Source organism: Manacus candei, unplaced genomic scaffold, assembly GCF_025592945.1.
Source record: "Manacus candei isolate 608988 ecotype Guabito, Panama unplaced genomic scaffold, ASM2559294v1 h1tg000023l, whole genome shotgun sequence".
Taxonomy (NCBI): Eukaryota; Metazoa; Chordata; class Aves; order Passeriformes; family Pipridae; genus Manacus; species Manacus candei.
In genome coordinates, this window is record NW_026138071.1 from 22,978,213 (window position 1) to 22,994,870 (window position 16,658).

Below are 16,658 nucleotides of genomic sequence, written 5' to 3' on the forward strand. Positions count from 1 at the left end.
GTAGACACGGTTCACAACCCAGCTGTGCCTACAATAAATTAGGTGGATTTTCAACTTGGAGAACAACTCTCTTTGCTAGGTACCCTCTGCCACAAACAGAGCCCGAGTTGGCATTACAGGACTGCTGATGTCCTGCTGACCTGAAGATCAGCCTCACAAAGGCAAAGCTCACAAAAGCAACAAAGTAAAAGCCAGTGTCACCCACCTTCACCTTCTGCTGACAACTTCCAGTAACAGAAAGGTAGGCTTTAATCTCACCTGAGCGACTGTGGTAGCATCCATCCTCTTATATCCTCCTTTCTCCATCTTTCCCAAGGAAAGTCCTCAACAGAGCAAAGAATAAAAGAGGTTAAAACATAGAAACTGTTCAAATATGCTTTCTGCCTTCATTTTGAAAGAGAAATTTTAGCAGAGACCCTGAAGTGGGAGCCTAAGGAGGGAAAGGCTGCATCCTACCCTGCCCACAGGAAATGTAATCAGCATGGCCCTTGCGAAACAGGGGCCAGCTGCTGCCACTCCCAGCTGTACCAGCACCACCTCTTTGATTTCAGCTTGGAGCTAAACGTTAAAAAAAAAAAAAAAAAAAAAAGTCACTGAATTTTGGTTCCTTTCGCCAAGGACCAAAAGGGTGGTGGAGGAATGGCAAACAGGAATCTAAGGTGATCTGCGAATCAAAAAGGACCTCGCGCTTTGTGTTCTTTGAAATAAATATAAAGACTAACCTTAAAGGATAGTTACTCTGCTTTCTGATTAACAATGGAAAGAAAAATAAAAACCTGTCATTTTTGCCCTCAACCACAAAGACTGTGAATTTATTTTGGGAGAAAGGAAAATGGCATCTCAGAAGCTAACACATTCAAGACTCCAAGTGCTCCAAAAATAAAGCTGAGCATCACAAGGCAGGCAGCCCTGTCAGCAGGCTCTGTGTGGGGATCGCCTGCCCCTATCAGAGCAGATTTCATGAGGCTTTACAGCAAAGGCGTCTGGTGAGGACTCTGCTGTCTAATCCGCAAAGCACACCTGATATTGCAGGAAGAAATCTTGGACGTACTCAATAGTCACACTGTCAGACTGGGGCCCCATATAGCATCGAGAGCTGTTTCTAAAGAGCTTAAAAAAAAGTGAGTGAGTGAGGAAAGGAGGAAGAAAAAGGGAATAAAATACAGGATGACACTTACATAGATGTAACGGCTAACAAATGGCTTACTTGCTACCTGTAGAAACACTTCTGTTGAAAAAAAACAGAGCAGTTGTCTCCCAGTATTGGAGGCTCTACAGGACACCTTGTTCTTATATGAAACGCAAGGTAAACATGGTCCCTATGGTGAAAAATTTGTGGGGTCTTGTTCCAATAATGGGAATGGATCATTTCTGGAATTAGTCTTCAAAGTCAATACAATGCTTATTAGGCTATAAAATATGCATTGGGTTTCCTGAGTAAATCAGCATTTACACAATGAGACACAAAGGGGAAATTCCCTAAACACCACTGAGGAATCAGCTCATTGGAAAAGCCCTGTTTTACAAAGTTAATTTGTCATTACTGAGTCTTGATTGAAGCTCCTTAATGTGTTTCCTGCACTCCTGGAAGTTTACCATCATTTTACAGGGACTGTGTGTACACCAGCCCCAGGTGTGATGTATCGTAGCAGACAGCCCCGACAAAGAGCTGTCACTTCCACGGGGAAGAGTCAGAGCATCCTGCTCCCTCCTCCTCCTCGCAGTCCTGTTATCAGCACAACATCCCTACCCCAGAGGAGAGGATTCCCACTACATCCTGGTACAAGGATGAACTGCAGAGCCCCCTGACCCTCACATTTTATTCCCTTTGCACTACTGAAGGAAAGGAGGGCATTTGTGGAATTTGGAGCCTGGCTCTGGCTGAGCAACTGGCTCACAAGCCACACAGTTCTTCCTGCAGGAACCCTCTGCATTTTCTCCACAGAAATATATTTGTGTAGGAATGAAGACACTGTCATTACAGGTAGATGTTAATAGTGATATCTAGACAAAGAGTGCAATTTCAGCTGCTCTGTTCAGGACTTTACCCCACAAACATCAATGTTCCTGAGTAGGGTGAATGAATAGGCACATGACCCCATGGGATCACTCCCCTGACTTGCTTTTTATGCTAATCCCTGGTGAACTAAAAGATACTGTCACCTTCACTGAAACTCAATATTTAGTCTTTGTGGAAAAACGACAATAAATCTTTACATTCAGTGGAATGCTTTGGGGCAGGGTGTTATCCAGCATTCCCTGACCCCACGCACAGCCTCTGATCCTGTCACCTCTGCAGTGAGGAGCCTGGGGGTCCCCAGCTCCCAGCCAGCCATGCCAAACATGCCAGGCTCTGCATGGACACCCAGGGCTGTCACTGTTCCTGCTCCACTTTTCACCTGACTTTTCTCTTTGAGCTGTAACACTCGTTAATTACTACTCTGAGCAGCATGATGGATTGGGATGGGTTTGGCCTTTGAGGGGGCGGGGGAGAAACAACAGTTTGGTGGAATCCAGCTTCCTCCACGTCTGCATCTCTTTCCCTCACTCGAGCGGAAAACAACAGCCGTGACAAGCGGGGGAGCAGCATCACCCACTCCCTACTCCCACTCATTCCAGGAAGAAAACAGCCTGCTCTCAATTCTTCCTCACTTCTGTCGGCTTCCAGCAGCGCCGGGCTGCCAGGGAGGCAAGAAGTCATGTCAGCCCAGCAGATACACCTCTAGAGATACAGGGAGGTCACGGATTAAACATCTTATTGATTCATTTCTAAGGACGGGCGTTAAAGAGGGCCTGAAGAGGTTGCAAACTGTCGTTGTTATGGGATGAAGTTCACCAATAGTAGCTAGCCATGAGCAGAGACTGAGTGTCAAAATCAATTATTTGTTATTTATTTCCCTGGATTTCCACAATACTAAGGAGGCACCCTTCCAAAAAGCTCTGGGCTCAGCGCCATGATTTAAAACACGTGCACCCGAGGTCATCCACCCCCTGTCAGCCTCACCCCCAGCAACACCCAGCTGCAAGCTTTGTGGGGGGAAAGAAAAAGGAAAAAAAAAAAGGAAGAAAAGCAAAAAGCAACCCTCTTGGCCACCCCACCCTCCTCTAGGAGGAGCAGGACCTCCCTCTAATGCCCAGCTCCCCATATTTTCTCTACCTGCCAGGACTCAGGCCACCAAGTCAGGACACAGGGTAGACCCCAAACCCTGGTGTCAGCTAACAGCACTACCACAACCTTTCCCTGCAGCCAGGCTTGGCTAGGACCTCCTTACATCCCTGTAGGGATGCAAGTGGCAATGCCAAGGACAAGGATCTCTAAATCCTGGCTTCTGAGCAGTTAAATGAGGATGGGAGACTGTCTGCAAGGCGAGGGAGAGCTTTTTCTCAAGCCAGGAAAGGGAACAGTGCCTCTTAATATAGCAAGGGGAGTAATATAAAAAGAGTTTTCCCTATCTCCCACCTCCCACCCCTCCTACAGCCTAACTTATTTTAGTGCCTGGCTACACCCCGGCATGCAGGAAACCATTAGGGTTGCCAAATGCCTGTTTCAGGAGACAATTTACATACACAAAATAATTAAGTTTTTGTTTGCTGCTCCTCACTGGAGCACCTGCAGATAAGGCTGGCCAGAAACCCTGCAGACCTGGAGTTCCTGGAGTTCCAGCAAACCTTGCCTGCTGGTTTGGAGCAGACTGTGACTTCTGGCTCTTTCCCCTAATCCCAGAAAGCTTCCTTGGTCCTGCCTGTGCCTCCAGGTATGTTGGTGGGTAGGTTGCAGGACCGGGATGCTGTAGGGCATGGGAAAGGGCCACATTTGGTCCCTGCCCACCCTGGCACCTGCCAGGGATGAGGGGGGATGTTGGATGTGTCATGGCCATACAACACCATGGCTGTCAGCAAAGCAGAGTCCTTGAGTTTGGAGGGAGGACAGAGAAACCCCAGGGCTAAGCTTCCACATCAGCTCTCTGCCAAACAGTGAGATGTTACTCAGAGCCGTGAAGTGAGGTCACAAAGTCACACACTGAGACCACAAGGGCTGTTTGCACTCAACTTGGGAAAAAGCCTGAGCAAGTCAGCCTCTGTTGGGAAGAAATTCTGCAGCTTCCCCACTTTTCAATGGTGGTCAGCATCCTGCTCCTGGTCCCAGCAGAGCAAAGCTCGTCCTGCCTCCTGGCACAGGGCACATCTGCAAGAACATCTCTCCATCCCAGGAGGCTGCACACCGAGGGCCCCAAGCTAATAACATCTGTTTCTTAATTTCTGGTCAAACTAAATATTTTCCATCACAAAGGCACTTGCAACAGAATTCAGTTGTTGATGAAACATGCGCATTGATGAAAACTGCCACTTCATAAAAGAAGGATTCTCCGTGAAAAAAAAATAATTCTTATTTTATGGAGTTTCCTTCTAATAATATTATTTTTACCTATTAAATTACATGTCAGAAGTAGTTACTGAATCATGTCATATTATGACAGGAATAATAGTTGAAATATTCTCCTTTTATGTGCCATTACAATCACAAAGAGCAGCTGTTATCTGGTACTGTTTGAGACATCTTTTCTTTGTTCTAGATCAAAGGGGCTCCTGTTTGTGCCCCAGTAAAGCCATCAAACCATTTCGTTACAACATGAACATGAGCCACTTTGATCTAGAGACAAAGGCAAGGGAGATTAATCAGTATCAAGCCAAACCACTCTTAATTAAAAAATAAAAAACACGAGTAGCTGAAGCTCTTACGTCATACTATGATGTGTCAGTAATTGTAAGGCACTTAACACACTGCCTCTACAGGGATGACATGGAAAATTGGAATGGCAAAACATATGCACACACTAACCAAATTTTCCTCAAAAAAAGTCTAAAATTCTAAAAAAACCCCAAAACCAAAAAAAAACCCAAAAAACCTCCAAAGTTCCAATATTCCAATTTAGGAAAAACTGAAAATATTCGGGTTTGTTCTAATTCAGCAGCTATAGATTATTTTCCTTTGTGACATTCCATAATAATACTGAAATCCAATGAACTTTATATGTCTGTCATGTATTGGCTTTCCAAAACATCATCTTCAAATAATGTCTGCTAATGCCTAATTCGTATAACAATGTATTTCCACACAAATTTGCTGAAGTCTTTCTGAGCCAGCAGACCTCCATGGAAAAAAAAAAAGATTTATTGAATCCAGAACATTTCAAAGGAACGTTTCAGTCTCATCAAGAAGGTCCAAGATAAATATTCTAAGCTTTTCCTTAAAATTTACAATACATTTATAAATTAAAATGGCAAAATAAATTATAAAAATATTTTGATGAAAACGTTTGTGTATGAATTGTATAAAGTTTTAAAAAGACATTCCTGAATCTTCAATTTCTAGACTATAAGATTACAAGTGTAGGAATGAAACAACATTCCCTTGGTTTTCTCATCAGCTGTACAGACCATCTCTTTTGCTGAACAGGGTAAGAAAAAGCCCCAGCAGCTCTGCTGTGCAGAAATGTTTCCTTGCTGAAGGCTGCAGCAGCAGCAGGAGAGGTCTGACAGACCAGAAGTTTGTGTTCTCCTCTGGAGGTCCTCAAGAAACTCTGCCTCCTGCCCCTCCACTGCAGAGCATCTCTGCTTTCCCTTTGGTTTGCCATCCCTCAGCCTTGATCATTGCTTTTATTTATGCAAACTCAGAGCTGCATATTTTAAAGGACTGTTTCAGCACTCCAGCAGATGCAAAGCACAACAGCTGGATATTAGTGCAGCTTGGCATCACAACCATTTTGTGCCTTTTTTTTTTTTTAATTAATGCTCTGCCATATTACAACAAGGAAACAGTTTCCCTTCTTTTATTACCATCCTAACCCTGAGCCAAGTATTAAACACGATTTAATTTAATTAGTTCTTATATTCTCTCCTCTTGCGCGATTATTCAGTAACACAAGGTTTCTACCCAGCTCCCTTTTTTGCAGGCAGATTAAAATCCTGCTGATGGTGGTGGGAACACGTCAGACACCTAATTTACATGTAAGACGGATTACTGGGTTATGAAAAGTAAAGATATTTTCAACCAGTCCTGTGGCTCACCTTTTGCTCTGCCACACATTCCCAAGTTCTCCGTGCTCTTCTGCAGTGTGTGGGGATGCCACCAGTGTCAGACCTCACTGACACTCAGCACCACCAGGTTCGTCCCACCTTTGGGTTACTCCAGAAAAACCAAAGCTGTGAGCTGTAGGTTCAAGGGTTGTATCCTGGCATCCCCTTATCCTGATGGCATCACTTCTTTCCCTCATCCCCAGCTTTTCTCTCAGACTAGATCAGCCAGTTTTCCTCACCCTTGTGTTTTGGAGGAAGGGTCAGTGGTCCTAGCAAATGCTTCTGGTCTCCATTCTTAAGCATGTTCCTGCTTGGAGTGGACCTCTTGCATTCTCAGACCTGCTGGGCATTTGCATCCAGATCCTGCCACCTCCTTTATGAGTCTGCCAAGTAGGACCCCATCAAAAGCCTGGCTGAAGACAAGGACTACGGCATCTACTGCATTTCCACACTCCACCACTACAATACCAAACTAACTGGGCAACTGCTGTGCCCCAGCAGAGCTATGCTCCCTCCATCCAGGGAGGCTTCTGCCAGGATTTGAGGGGATGGAGTCACTGCTGTGCGTGCCCAAGGCAGAAACTGAGTGAGTGGGACCTCGAGGGACGGGGCTGCCAGGACAGAGCTCTCTAAGGCACACGAGCTGCATCAACACGGGTTGGAGCAGGAGCGAGCCCGAGTCTCATCCCAAATTTCATCCCAAGTGGGAACAGCACTGAAATGATGGCTGTGCCTCCAGTGGAGGCCCAAGCTGCCCCTGGTGCTCACTGTGGGTGGTGAGCTGTGACAGCAACCATGCAGGATGCTGCTGAAGGGTTTGACACCACTGACACTTGGGCACGGCTAACCTTGGCTCGTCACCTTGATCCGTCCTCCTGGTGACCAGGAGCAGCAACACATGTCAGGCAGCCTGGGCTGGACCTGACTTTAGAAATCGTGTAGGTGTTTTGACTTTGGAGTGGGCATCTCATCCTTTTGAGGCAGCAATAAATAAACATACATGTTGTGATTAGTCAGTTAAAATCAATTGACATTGACAGCCACAGCCTGGATAGAACATGGAAAGTGAAGCCCTTGGGAAGGGGAGGTACAATGTCATGTCACAGAAATTATCTTTGAGGAATAACAAACCTGTGCCCCAGGCTTATTAGCTAGGCAGTGACTGTTCCACAAAGCACACACTTCCAGCCAAAAACGGGGAACATCACCGTGAAGCAGCAAACCACAACAAAACCCAGAGCCTTGGAACAAACACAGCCAAGAAGATGAGCAGGACACAGCTCTGAGGGTTTTGTTCAGTCCAGAGCAGAAAATGCATAAGCTGAGTCAGGTTGCTCAGCCATGAGTCACTTCCATAGGTTTCCCAGCACTCCTGCCAGCAGGCTTGCCCAAGTGGGGGTTACAGCCTGCCTGCTGCCAGCCCTGCCCTTGGCACCCACATCACCATGCCCACAAATACACCAACTACAGAAAACTGGTACTGATGCTCCAAAAGTAGAGCAAGGAAAAGTTCTGGCCACAAGCAGTGTCTGGAGGAGACACCAAACAGCAGCAGCTCTGCAAGGGGAAGGGAGGGATTGATGGGAAGGGCGAGGGGGCGGTAGAAGCCTGGGCAGGAGTGGGTGTGTTGTCCAGGTACTGGTGACAGCACGCCAGGAGGGTTTTGAGTCTGCGAAAAGCACTCTGCAAAAGGAAAAAACACATTCCAGCAGCGAGGTGAAAGGTCTGGAAAAAGCGGCGAGCGAGAGGGAAGGAGTAGGAGGAAACGTGGGCGCAGAAGTAGGTGGTGCCACATAGCAAGTTTCTGATGTAGCCGGGAAAGGCATCCAGAGCTCCCAGTTTCCAGTCCCACACCTTCACCGGGAGACCATCTGTCCTCTCCCAGAGGGAAGGAGCCCCCAGGTCAGGCGAGACTGCTTTCCTCATCCTGCAAAAACTAGCAGGCGGTGCCGAGCCTCGGAACGGCACCACTTCTCAGGGTTCCTGCACTGGCAGCTACACTCCAGGCTGAGTCTGTGCCTGCTGGTACCCACTCTATAGGAGAGCTGCATCTCTGCTATGAGACCTGCCATACTTACCTGCCTCCTTAAATGGTGTCTGAGCTAACACTTTAAAAGCATCAGATGATAGCTCAGGGTTTTTTCTCCTCAATACACAGCCATAGCTAATCCAATTCTTCCCTCTGGAACATTTGAATGAGGGTTTTGTTTTGGACTTTTCTCTGATGAAAGGTTGCCTTTTGGAAAGACAGACATTCCTCCAAATTCTGTTGAATGCAGACTGTAGAGCAAAGGAACAAAACAGTTCAGTGGTGGGTCTCTTTTTCCTTTTTTTTTCCCCTCTGGGCTTAACTAAAAGGAAAATTTTAACAGTTCCGAATAGTGATATTTTCTCCTGGTATCATTTGTGTTTGTGAGAGCAGGCAGAACATTCACCTGTTTTCCAAAGTCCTGATGCTCAGGCACCACTGGAGGAGGACTCACAAGCAGTGTTAGGAATGCCTTCAGGCTGGTCTGTGCTGCTTAGCTGCAGTGAGGGCATGTCCCTGTTGCACTGGCAACATCCCCTGGAGCTGTCAACACCCTGTGGATCACCTGCCCTCGCCCTATCTGTGTTTGCCACGGCAGGTACTTGTGCTCTGCAGCAGCTCTGGAATGGGGAGGATGTGATCTGGACAGGTCCTTCAGGAGGGTACCAACCTACTGCCAGCCCATGGTCAAGGGGAAGCATGGTAATGGCCCAGGCATCTTCTGTTATGCAGAGCACATTGTCCAGCATGATTCAGGAGACTTCTTATCTGCAGCTTTGAAAAGCAACAAGCTGTAGGGGATGCTTACATGGATGGTTGTAAGACTGGATGCATCTACCATTGGGTGCACACAGCTCATCATCATCATCACCTCTCCCTCTAGGTATATCATAGAATCAGAATGGCTTGAGTTGGAAGGGACCTTAAAGGTCATCTTGTTCCAACCCCCCTGCCATGGGCAGGGACACCTTCCACTAGACCAAGTTGCTCAGAGCTCCATCCAACCTGGCCTTGAGTATTGCCAGGGATGGGGCAGCCACAGCTTCTCTGAGCAACCTGTGCCAGCATCTCACCCCTCTCATAGTGAAGAATTTCTTCCTAATATCTAATCTAAACCTGTCCTCTGTCAGTTTGAAGCCATTCCCCCTTGTCCTGTCACTACGCCCTTGTCAAAAGTCGCTCTCTGCCTCTCTTGTAGGCCCATTTAGATACTGAAAGGCTGCTACAAAGCCTCCTCTTCTACAGGCTGAACCCCAGCTTTCTCAGTGAGAGACGTGGTTCAGTCTTCTGATCACTTTCACAGCCCTACTCTGGGCTCATTCTATCAGATCCACATCCTGAGGTTTAAGTGTGCCAGACTAGAAGACTGAAATGCAGCTCAACAGTTCTGAAAATCAAGATGTAGCTCATCCACATAAAACAAGGCACTTCTGGTAGGCAGTTTAGCAGCACCTCACAGGGTCAGGAGCAGGGCCAGCAGAAGTAGGTGACACATCCAACCTCTTCCCCAGCGTGGCTGCAGAACTGCCCAGACCCCCTGCCAACAACACACATATCAAAGTGCTTTGCAAACACCACAGCCCATGAGCAGCAAAACACTTCACATTAATTTAACAAAGAGGGTGTATGGCAGGGGGACCGATGGCCGTGACATCCTCACTGCCAGCCAGGGACAGGACACAGGGAAACAGGGCAATGTCAGACCCACATCCCCCAGTGTCCCCCGCCAGCAGCACACACCTCCTGGGAGCACAGGGGTACCAGCAGCTCCAGCACAGCCACAGCAAAAGGAGCAAAACAAATCAGTCTCTTTCCATCCCATGGGAACGCAAACTTTTGACACTGTTCGAGAGGCCCTGTTGATGTGAGCCGTGCATTTACATGTCTCTGCTCTCTCCCTGTGGAAGCTGGCGGGTGCCAGTTTTGCTGTGTTACCGGTAATAAACTTTTAATGCCACGTATTCAGAATCCCTTGTTTGCCCTGTAGAAAGTTTCTCTTCGTGCATCAGACTCGGAGAACAAAGCAGGGACTGTTTAGCCGCAGGATTTAACCACCTGTTGTAATACCTCGTTGATCTAATCTTTTGTTTTAATTAAAAGCCTTTCAGTTTGGTTTGCAGGTTTTTTCCTCCCTGCACCCAATGCCGGCTTGCCACCACTGTCTCTGTCTTGGCTGTGGAGTTCACATCAATCCTCTTTGAATTCCCCCAGTTGCATACAAATAGGAGAAAAACCCAATCCATCTCAACAATTGTCCAGCCTGAGACCCAGTACTGTCTGGCCACTGCTGGGCACAGCAAAGGATGGAATGAAACAGCTGCAGAGAGTGCAGAGCCAGCAAGGCAATTTCCATGGTGTCCACTGCTCTCCAGGCCAGCTCAGCTCTATTTGAGGGAAGAGACCAACAGACTTTGGGCAGTGAGATGGGACCCCACTCCGTGGGCATCCAAGAGATTAGTGTTTCAGATACCAAGAGAAAGGTGTTTTCATGAGGATGAGATTTAAACTTGGTTTCAAGCACTGACATGAATTCTCCTCTATCTCGTAATTAAAACATCCACAGCTACATCAGGGATCTACTGCAGTGGATATATACTTTAGAATAGCCACTTTGAATATTATTCCAACTTTTTTCCTATGAAGATTTAAATAAAATCCAGACTCCACCAGCCAGCAGAAGCACTCTTTAGCCTTTTGAGTAGGTCACTTCAGAAGAGGAAAATCAGCAAATCAAATAACGAGATTTCAGAAGATGCAAAACAGAGGCAAATCCAGCCACAGAGCTGCCCCCAGCCCCCTGCAGCCACGCACTGGTGCTGCCTTCCCCAGCTGCTCATGGCAGCTCCTCGGCAAGATAGCTCCACTCTCCTTCCCCTTTGCAATTCGTTGCTCCTATCAAGCTTCAAAAGCTTTGCTTACCCTTCTGAGAAGTACAGTGATGGCTCTTTAAAGCTGGCCACGTGCTTAACACACCAAAACCCTTTGAAAGCTCTGCATTCACACTATTTCTTGCCTTTCACCTCTCAGAGCTATCAACACAGTAGGGAACCCAACACGGCCCCGACCGGTCCTACGCAGTCACCTTCATCCAACGTGGCCACCACCGCCTGTGAGAATGAAAAGCAAGGCTCTGGGCACACCCAGTGGCTGCGGTTTTCCCTGCTTCTCTCCCTGCTTTGGCAAGGGGTACGTTAAAAGCCAAGAGGCCTTTGGTGCCATCATCACCCACAGCATCCAGTACCCTCCTCTGCTTCCCCGAAGGTGGGAGCCAGTGTGTCCGGCCAGCGAGGCAGGAGGGTGCAGCAGAGACATCTGCTCCGTGTCGTACCACGCCATGCCGCCGAGACCTGTCAGGATATGTCACAACACGCGGCGTGTCGTGCCTCACCGCTTTGTCGAGCAACAAGCAAAAAAAAAAAAAAGGGGGGGGGGGTGGAGAGATTCAGATCTAATACGTGAGTGGGCCGGTATGTGCAAGAGAGATGAATATGAAGTTAAACATGCTGGGTGCTACAGTAATAACCGGGCGCACGCGGAGCGGCTGGAAGCGAGCCAGGGAGGGGAGATTCGGGAGGGGAGATTCGGGAGGGGAGATTCGGGAGGGATGCTGCTGAGCTCAGTCTGTGCGCGGCAGCGAAGCTGCGGCTCCTCAATGAGCGCGAGGCGGATCCCGAGGCTGCCGCGTGGGCGTCAGGCTGACACTGCTCCACCAAAACCAGCGGGAGCCCTCGGCCACGTCACCCCCTGGGCTGCGGCTGTGCCCCCTCCCAGGCTCAGCGGTGGGGTCACCAGACACCCGGGCAGCTTCACTTCGTGTGCGGGGGGAAAAAGCTAGACTTTGTCCCTTAAAAATAGGGCGGTTCCTATATATGTGCTGGGTCCAGTAAACTGCGGTGCCAAAACAGAGATGGGAGACTTCCACAGGTCCCTGTGAAACATAAGAATGTGTCCCCAAGTATTTCTGTATTAAGGGAGGGACCAGTTCACACCTCTTTGTATGGCGATGCTGAAGCTGAGGGCCCCTCTTATAGCAGCTTTGTGTCCATGCAAATCTCTTTTTGGGGACCAGTGGGAGGAGACCTGAGGTCGCAGGCAGCCACCTACCACCAGACAGCATCCCTGCCTCTGTGTCCTGCCTGCCGGAGGCGGCGGGAGGAAGGGCTGCCTTCCCCAGGTCCCGTGGGCGTTCACATGGCCCCTTCGCAGCAGTCAAAGACACATTTACGAAGTGCAAACTTCTAACGGCATAGGAATGAGTCATTACGGGGTTTCAAAATGCGTAAATATGATCACATCCTAATTCGGTGTGTCACAACGAGCTACCCTGTGTCTGCGGGGTTACTCTGCTCCGCAGAAACCTCGGAAATTCCTGCCCAACCTTCTGATGAAAAAAAATCATCAGCATTCGTGTCACTGCATGCAGAGAGTTAATGTGGTTTTTAGTTTTGGTTTGTTTTTTTTTTTTTTGGCACTGGATTTCAATGAAGGCTTATGTGCAGTTTTACAACCCAGTACTGCTATGTTTTGCACCACAAATTTACAACTGAGTAATAAGTAAATACAAGATTTTTTGGCTACATAGGATTTTCCAAGGTGATTAAATAATTTTCTAAATAGCCCTGAGAATGAAGCTGTCTGAAATCCCCAAGGTAATAGGAAATTAAATGCATCCACATATGCTCCAAAGACATAGGAGAATTTCAAATTTACTGAGAAGTAATATAAAATAAGAAAGCAAATAAAATTGAATAAAACCTCTTGCAATTTAAATTAAATCTACCCAAACCAGCAATGACTATCTTTGAGGCCATAGCTCCTCTGGGAGGAGCCTCCATCCTCAATATGTGCCCCAGGCTCTACATGGCCCCTGCCCCTCCAGAGCCCGTCACAGACAGTGCACACCTCAAATCAACGAGCTTTGAAGACCTCTGAATATTTTGTTAAATGGGCAAAAGCAGTATTCTTTGTGGACTTACTCAAAGAACAGGGAGACAGGAACATCAGGAATCTGGCCAAGGGGCAGGTTTGGGGTGCGCAGGTATCTAGGGCACCATCTGATGACCCAAGGACTTGGAAGTAGCCTACATTAGGGCTTCCCAAGCTTTTCCACAGTGGCAGCCACCTCCACTGTCTCCCTCAGCACTGGAGCTGTTGCCTGCTGGCACAGCCAACTCTCCCAGTGGTGGGCAGCCAGCCTCGACCCCTCCCCTTGGGTGAGAACCACAGCCCAAAAACACGTGTGGAGGGGACTCGCCCTTCCCCGGGGCTGCAGGTGCAGGTGATAGGGCAGGGCAAGCAGCCCCACCTGGGGGCCTTCCCTGAAAGGGGCCGGCCTTCATCGCAGCACAGCAGGGCAGTGGGAGAGGAGAGCCGCCGGGGGAAGGGCTCTGGAAAGCCATTCCTCCTGAGCAGCTCGAGGAAATTCATATTTCATGTTCTGCTCCTTCTCTGCCCACGGAGTTCTTTCTCGTGGTGGTGTGTAGGTGTATGTGAGGGATTTATCCTTTCCCCACTGAATCACTGCAGCACAACATCTTTTCAACCCTTCTGTACAGCACAAAAGAGCCTCATGGCATTTCTCCTCATTTTCCTGCTTAAGGAGACAGCCAGCAAGCTCCACATTGTGACCCAGTTGCACCCCAGCTCAAGGCTGGGAACAGCACAAGCCTTCCTAGCCCCGGTGGGACAGGCTTGGGAGGGGCACACACCACTCCTTCTGCCAGCTGGCACCCCAAAACCACAGCCCAGCTTGGCTGATGCCTGCATGGAGGTGCCTGGGATGCTGCAGCTCGTTTAGCTGGAAAATGGCTCTACACCCAAGGAAAGGAGCAGAGCAGGGTATCCTGCCTCAGGAGCCCAGGTCCAAGCCAAAGTGTTATCAAACCCCACTTGCCACAGTTACAACCCTTTATGCTTTAACTAGGGGCTGCTGGAGTATGCTTCCACCAGGTCTGATACTGGTGTTGTGTATGAGTTCTCTGGATTTTGAAAAGAGAACGGGGAGTAAATGAGTTCTGCAGCTGTCATCATGGGCAGAGGCATCGCCATGACTAGAGGTTCAGCCATGGATGAAGGCTTTCCTGGCTGAGCTTCTTATCAATTACTTATTTAGAAAAAGACACAGGAGCTTTAGGGAGGTAGCCAACAATAAAAAATTAAATTACCTTTTTCTGGCTGCATGAGAAACAGGCACTTCTTGCAACTTCACATAAACATTAAGGACCTTTCTCTAAGTTGTTCCACCCAGCAGCACCTTCCAACCCAAGGACCTCACAGCACTCAGCTCCACAGCAACTTGATGAGACACTGTATCTAGTGGGCCTGAGGCAAGCCAGTGGGCTCTGGCACCACCGTGCCTGTCCAGCATCATTGTGTTCTTACTGAACTTTGGCCAGTCACTGCTCAGCCCACGTCAAGTTAAAAAAATGTCTAAAGGTTTTCTGATTATCCTTGTGTGCAGTCTGATAGATCAATATCTTGGGGCTGTTCTGCCCCATCTTTGCACCTTCAACACAACAGTGCTTGGCTCCTTCCCTCTCCTCTTTCCTCTCTCAGAACAGGGCAAGACTGCACTGAAGTACAGGCAAAAGCCTGCAAACATTGAGCCATTGGTTCTGATTTCCCACATTTAATCTCCTCTGGGCTGGGAGGAGGCAGGGAGATCACTCTTACTCTGCCCCCATCTCTGTGTCAAATCACTCCAGACTTCTGCATCAGCTCAGCAACCTGATGTTTTGAAGGTTTTTAGAGGGGCTCCCCACCGTACACACACACTTCTCTTTGCTGTTTTTGCTCCCTGCTCTGTTTCTCTTCTCTTTTTAGACCCCATCTCTCATCCAGTTTCTGCCCTCCAACAGTCTTAGCAGATATATGGGCTGCTGCTTAGAGAGCAAGTTGAAACAGGGTGGATCACCAGGACACTGTGGAGAGCAGCAATTAAGGCTAGACAATTCCCAAAGACCACTGACATGCCTGGCATCCCCTCCTAGCAGATCTGGGCTGTTTGCAATCTTGTGTAAATATGAGCACACACGAAAGGTGGGGAGGGCACTCAGTATAAGTGCTGTGCTCCAAACCCTTCCAGGGTTTTAGTTCCTCCCTCTTGCCTGGGCCCACTGAGCCCTGCAGGCTGTGCACAGAAGGTAAATGAGGATTCAACCACAAGAGCAGGAAAAGGCTTCCTCCAAATGAGAGCTGCAGTTCAAGGTATTCCCTCCTCCCCTGTCCCCCCAAAATTAACATCTCCTTTTAGAAAATACAATTAAAAAAAAAAAAAAAAGAAAAGAAGGAAAAACCCTGGGGAAACTAAAGAGTTCTCACGGTGAATTTTATTTTGTAAGCAACAATATAAACATGTGAATAAAACAGGCATCATTTGCAGGGCTGGCCTTTGATCCAGAGTACCCTGGATCTAGCAACCCTTCACGAGCAGATGAGGGCAAGCCTTTACCTGCGACTCCAGAGGCTAGCCAGGTTGCAGTCCACCAAGACCTTTGTCATGGAAAGACCAATGCTTGAATATTTGCTATTACCAAACGTATGTGCAATCTCGGAATGTACCTCCCACCTCCCCCCCAGGTTAAAAAAAATCCAAATCATACAGCTGCAAACCAGTAAAAAAAGTTGCTTCCAGCTTATTGAGACTGAAATGGCCTGTTGGACTATAAACTGAAATATTGTTCTGGAGATAACCAACTGGTCGTGACACAAAGTACTGTATTTACAACTCAAAAATATAACTGTTATATACTTTAATTTATAGCAAATTTAATACATTAGTGTTTACAAAATAAAATCTGGACTCGACTGAAACAGCGTGCTGCTTAGCAAGTTCTTCTTCCTTCCTCTTGCTTTAATTGAAGAGACCAGTAAGCTTAAGAGCTTCTTCTGTGATCCACACAACATTTGATGGTGTTAGATGTTGGAGAAAACTGAATGTTTCCTGCATCTCTAAAGGTTTGTCGCTTGGTACCTTCTATTGCTCAAGCTGTACAGTTCAAACCATAAGCTGTCCTTTAACAAGTTCCATACACGTCTCATGAAAGCTACTCAGATACTAACCAGGGCACTGGTTAATGTTACAAACTTAAGAAACGTCCGTACTACTAGCTCACACAACAGGAAAGAGGAAATATAACTACACATTCAATCTCTTATTCCTAACAGCAAAGCTGTGAACTCCATTGCTTTAAGATACTTCAGTAAGTGAAACAGTACCATACAGTTCAAGAAACATTTTTTTTTTTTAAAAACCAAACATTTTAATAGTATAAAAAGTTGTTTTACTGGTGTTTCTACTATAAAGCTTTGTTCCACAAATCAAGTGATAAAATAATTAGGTATGTTTACAGTGATAAGAGACTGCAGTGTAGACATTTCAGCTCACATTTTGCTGAGCGTTTCAGAACAACAGAGACTGTGACTGATTTGTTAATACAGACCTATGACACAGAGCAAACTGCAGACATGAAGTGCATACTTGAACAGGGAAGTTTACCCACTGGCATTCTAACTTTCTTCAGCTATCCCTTTCACCTCCAGAACACCTCAT